Source organism: Salmo trutta, chromosome 29, assembly GCF_901001165.1.
Source record: "Salmo trutta chromosome 29, fSalTru1.1, whole genome shotgun sequence".
NCBI lineage: Eukaryota > Metazoa > Chordata > Actinopteri > Salmoniformes > Salmonidae > Salmo > Salmo trutta.
The window spans coordinates 34530998-34536997 of NC_042985.1; positions in this window are offsets into that span (position 1 = coordinate 34530998).

Consider the following 6000-nt stretch of genomic DNA (forward strand, 5'->3'; position numbering starts at 1 on the left):
TTTACCTGCATTTTTTGAATTGCAAAGTGACTTTGTAGTTGCATCGTTCAGAGGTTCTAGTATCCATAGTGGTGGGTCATATGTATTCCCTTCCTCAAAGACCACAGCATATTCAAATGCAGAGTTCACATTCAGAGTGTAATGTCTTAGTTGTGTGTCTCGTGGGGTTGGTATTAATATGTATTGTACATATGGGTATGGTGATGGGTAGGCCTAATATTCCCACCCAGGTATTTGCGTGGTGTGTTGAGGGATTTAGGAGACAGTGAGAGTGAATGTGTCGGGAGACTCCTGGACGGGGAGCGTCCTCTGATTTCTCCTCTGGGGGGGGGGGGGGGCATATGGCTTTGTGCTCCGACTAATCTGCCAGATTGTTGTCTCTCCCATAAAGCCACAGATAAGACATAGCTGCTGGGATTGGATTGCCTAGCCCCGGTTCTTGACACCAGAGAAACCGAAAACTGCCGCTGCTACCCCCCCCCCCCCACTACACCCCCACCACAACCCCCACCCTCAACACCCGACCTCATCCTACTCGCCCCCAAGATACTGTATTTAATTTACCAGCGGCAGGGAATGTGGGCTTTTTCTTCTTCCTCGTCTTCCTCCATTTCTTTTTTTCTTCATCTTCTCATCAGGATTATAAAAGGATCTTAAAAGTGGCTGTAGATGCTACTCTTTCATATGCTCCGGTTGTTGCATTGCAAATTCAGGGCCCTCTGGAGCAATGTAAATCGTTCAGCAAATGTCTTTGAAAAAGTGTGTCTGGAGGAGGGAAGGAGAGGGGGAGCGGGGAGAGAGATGGAGTAAAAAGAAAGGGCAGAAGGAAAATGACTCTCTCTCTCTCTCAGATCATTAGAGAGTTTTAATTAAAGCTGCAGGATTAGTCCAGTTAGTGGCCTGGAGTCACACATCCTCGCTCTCTTCCTCTCTCTCTCTCTCTCTCTACAGGTTGTGTAAAGAGTAGGGGGGTGAGGATATGAACGGTTTCCTGTGTGTGTGTGTGTGTGTGTGTGTGTGTGTGTGTGTGTGTGTGTGTGTGTGTGTGTGTGTGTGTGTGTGTGTGTGTGTGTGTGTGTGTGTGACTCAGGTGAGGATTCCTCACCGAGTGCTACATTAAAGCTTTTATTGAAGAGCAGTGAGATCAAAGGCATACACCCACGTTGCCACTGATCTAAAGAAGCCCACTCCCTCTCCCCATCCCCAGGGACGAGCCCCTCACATGGGAGGAAGAGACCAGTGGCTCGCTAATCACATACCCCTTCACACCCATCACTCCCAGGCAGTGTTAATTTTGTCACCTATTTAAGATTTAGTTTTAGTCCTTATAACTAAAATACATTTTAGTCTTAGTCCCATTTCATCCTTCTTAGTTATCAGACCACTAAATCTCTGGACAATTTTAGTCTAGTTTTATTCACAGTCGTTTAAGTCCTGTTTTAGTCATTGTAGATTCCTTTTGTTTTATTAAATAGTTCATACAAACTTCTAACTTAACTTCCATTATGCACATAGCGTCCACTCCCTTGCCAATTTATGCTTGAACTGAAAATGCGGTCCTGAGGCCCCATACGGAGGGTGTGAGGCAATTGCGGAGCCTCCGGAGGCTTGCCGAGGCCAAATCAAACTCTCTACCGCATCACCGTGCGCCTTCAAATTCTCTTAACAATGTGAAGGGCTCCATATAGCTTCGCAATCACATGATTGGTTAACGGTAGGTGGGGGCAGTACATCCTGTATGGACACAAAGTCACTTCCTTGACAACAAATATAAAGAACTTTGACGAAAGGCTATCAGAAGTTCACAAATAAACAACATCTTTATGGTATCTCGTATAGGGATTTGAAATACACGCAAAAGAGCTTGAACTCCTGGTAAGAGATAATGGAGGTAATGGGGAAAGATGTGGTAAACAGGAATATGGAATGCAGACTGTGGGGTTTAGAAGGATGCTGGATTGGTGCACAACAAATTTCAACAAATCTGAACTAACAAAGTGGATATGTGTCAAATCCGTCATGATTGATGTATTGTAACAAGCCCATAACGTGGTTACTAAAATCCGATGTGGATATATTTGTCTGTTTTTGCTGCGTAACATTTATAAGTTGTTCCTTTTCAGGTTTCGAAAAAGTGACTGCTAACTCCCATTTGTATAAGCTGTTAGCTTAGCTAGCATACAGACATCGTTGGTGGTAGTCAAAGTTAACTGTAATGCAGTTGATTGATGACGATGACATGAATATGTACTGGGGTTGACAACCATACATTATTATACTCAGATTTTTACCCCAACATAGTGTGAAATACACATGTAAACAGTAGCCTAAATGTAGTCAAATTTTGCTGGGGGGCAATGAGGAGTTCTGGGATAGAGACAAAGTTGGGAAACCAGTGCAGCCTTTTTACTTGATGCTATCAGGGCTGAGCTCCTATGCCAAGCACTGGGAAATGGACTCCAACATCTCAAAAGAGGAAAGGTCTTGTCTTTTCGCTTAGCCAATTGCTTGTCATTAGTTGGATGGCTATAGAGATTAGCCATGAACCACTACGAGTGGTGCAGCGCACACCAATTTTATTGGATGCTTATGACACCTCCCCGAAGCGCAAGAAGTATGAATGCTCTGACTTCTGTCGAGGCCGCATTGCAGTAAATGCTGTACGGCCACTGCAGATGTCGGATTGACCACGCGGCCTATTAGTCACAGTCATTTTATGTAAGAACCAACGCTGGAGATGAGAAGCAGGTACAGGGATCGAACATTTCATTACCAACGGACATGGAACATGACAGGAACAGCGTCAGAACAGGGGGAACAAAACGGCATGACGGCAATATTGCAGAAGTGGGGGAACAACCTCAGGAACAGACAGATATAGGGGAGGTAATGATTGCAGATGATTGAGTCCAGGTGAGTCCAATGAATCACTGATGCGTGTGACGAGGGAAACAGGTGTGTGTAATGATGGTGGCAGGAGTGCGTAGTGCTGGGCAGCCTGGCGGCCTCGAGCGCCAGGGAGGGAGAGCGGGAGCAGGCGTGACATTTTAGTCACATAACTGTGCTTTTTTTTAATTAAATAATGAATATTTAGGCTACCTCTAACTTCCATCATGTGCACATTCAGATAGCCTTGTCCAACTAGGCCTACTATCCCCTTATATAACTTAGCTGGCAACATTGATATTGTGGCAGATTGTAACTAATGCAATAATTAAGGATACACTATAAAGCCTTGGATACAGGTTAAACAATTTACAACTCAGATTTTTCATTAACCTGGTAAATAACAGTGGTTTCCTTGAAACCAGGAGAATTTGACTTTTCCAGAAATGCCACAAGTATTATTGTCCTCCTAATATTCAACAAATAGCATTAGGTTTTCCCATAGGAAAAAATGCAACCGCAACTCGAATGTGCGGACCGCAACACAGATGAATGAATAACAGCGCACATGGGAAAATAGAGCTTCTGATGAAACCAAAGCAAAAATAGCCTACATGAAAGTAAGAAAAATACTAAACATTATTGTTTCTAGTTTGGGTTAGTTACAAGTGAAGAGTCCTGGCTTTGCATCAGTTCAAAAGACGAGTGACTGAAGAGACTGGCTGGGAGCAGTGTAGGAGAGCCGCACAGACCAACCCAATCGGATCTGGCAACTGAAAGATGTCAATTCTGCCAATGAGATGATTGCATTCATTATTGTATGATTAGACAAAACAGATAAAAGGAGCTTCATGTCAAATTAAATGTCCATTAGTCTCACGTGGAATTCTGGTATCCTCACATTTTATAGACTAAAATGAAAAGTAATTGTAACAGTTAGGGTTTTTTCAAGGGCATCTCGTCTCATTAATGTCATAGTTTTAGTCAGAAGAAAATAGGTTGTTGATGAGTATTTTTTGACATGGTTATTGTTGACGAAATGAACACTGCTCCCAGGTCATGTCGGTGTAGCCTGGGGTACAGCCAGGCTACAGGTGGGAAAAGGAACTTCTGTTCGGACACGTCAAATTGAATTATCATTAGCAGTTTGTTTGTTGCAAACGGGCAGTGGATGTTAGCTGTCCTGGTTGACTATCCTTTATCCTAGTAAAGGGGAGAGTTGGGCTCTGTTTAGAGCTGGAAAATGGGTAATCCCTAGTTATGCTGTTTAGCATTTAGGCCCTAGTCTTAGCTGCAGTAGGAACCCTATTGAGTGGTTGAGCTTCATTTCTGTACATTTTTGTGCCCTGAATTTCGCTGCTGTGGACAACTGTTTTTAAAGCCACGTCATGTTTGCAGAAGTCATGTATCTACTATAAATGAATTACTTTTTTTCTACAACCATGGGTCCTCCTCATTCCCACCTATCACCTCCCTTGCCTACTCTGGAACCGCTATTCTACACATGGTGGTCAACAAACAGATACCTTTCACATTCAGGAAAAAACTTCACTTGGCGCCTCATGCCGGAGTACATCTCCGACGGGATCTTATAATTCAATTTCTTTAAAAGCTTGCCATGCTGTTATGTCCTAGCATCTAAAATGTGTCAGCATCTGTTATGTCTCAGCATCCCGGCTTCTAATAAGAGTGCAATAGAATCACAAGGTGTGGCAGGCAGACAGGCAAACCCAGATTGAAGTTTGGGGGCGATTGAGAAACTGTGCTGCTGTCTCTCTGTCTGTGTGTGGAGGCAGCAGGAGTGTGGGTCTGACAGGACAGTGTGGCAGCGTTTGACGTGGTTGACAGGGCTGTCACGGCCCCATCACTGCCGAGCTGCCCGTCTCTCTGCTCACAGTCCTGACCTCTGTGGATGGTCCCGGAGCCCCGTCGGTCACGCCGTCCCTGTCTTTCCACAGACACTCCTGACAGGAGACGTGAGCTCTCAGCCGCTTGCACAGGCACCTGGGACACACCAGGGACCAGCCAGGTAGGGCCTGGGCTCTCTCCTCTCTCCCCTTCCGCTCGCTCCTGGCTAGCGGCGCGGTAGAGAGGGAGGCGGGAGGAATAGGAAAGAGGGAAAAACAACATGACATGTAAAACACCACATCCCCGGTTTGAACAGAAGTGAGGCAGATGGACCCTCTGGACGTCCCTGTTGCTGCCTCGTCTGGAGTTGGGATGTTGTGGAACGTATGATAAAAGTTTGGACAGGATGTGAACTACGTACATTTATGATACAGATGACGGAGCAGACGCTTGCTGTGAGAGTGATTGGATTAGTTGTTTGTGTGTGTGTGTGTGTGTGTGTGTGTGTGTGTGTGTGTGTGTGTGTGTGTGTGTGTGTGTGTGTGTGTGTGTGTGTGTGTGTGTGTGTGTGTGTGTGTGTGTGTGTGTGTGTGTGTGTGCGAGTACTTGTTGTATGTATCTGCATGAGTGGGTTTTTAAATCGCACATTTGCACCGAGGAGACAGGTTTACGAGTATTTAGTCTGCTTACTTGTCCACTCCCTGCAGAGTAGGGTGACTGTACTGCCTGTATCTATGTCACTGGGATGAAAGCAGAGAGCAAGTGCTCTACATACCTTAAACATGCTTTGAAACACAACTAAAAATCATCTCCACAAATACTAGTCACGCCTGTCAAGGGTGCTTCTATTGATCCGGGACAGAGAGTTTCAACTAACACCAACTAATACTGACAAGCATATACAGTGTGCATTATAGAACAGACATTACACTGTGGCCCTCTCAGGGTAACCAGAATGGAAAGAGAGAGTTATTGAAATAAGTGGAGAAGGTTGCACCGTGGAAGACTAGAGGAGTGTAATGAAGTCGACAGGATCATTAGCGAGCAATAACTGCCTTCCTCTCATGTGATGAGAATCAGATAAGTCAAAGGCCTGCAGGCCCTGGTTTGGTTCAGCCAAACACACGACAGGACATGCAGGTGGGGCTACAGCAGGGCAGAACATTCCAGAGCAGATGACATGAGTGAAGTATTCTGATTGTTATGGAACCTCAATCTCCTTCTCTATAAATCAGCTACAGTTGAAGTCGGAAGTTTACATACACC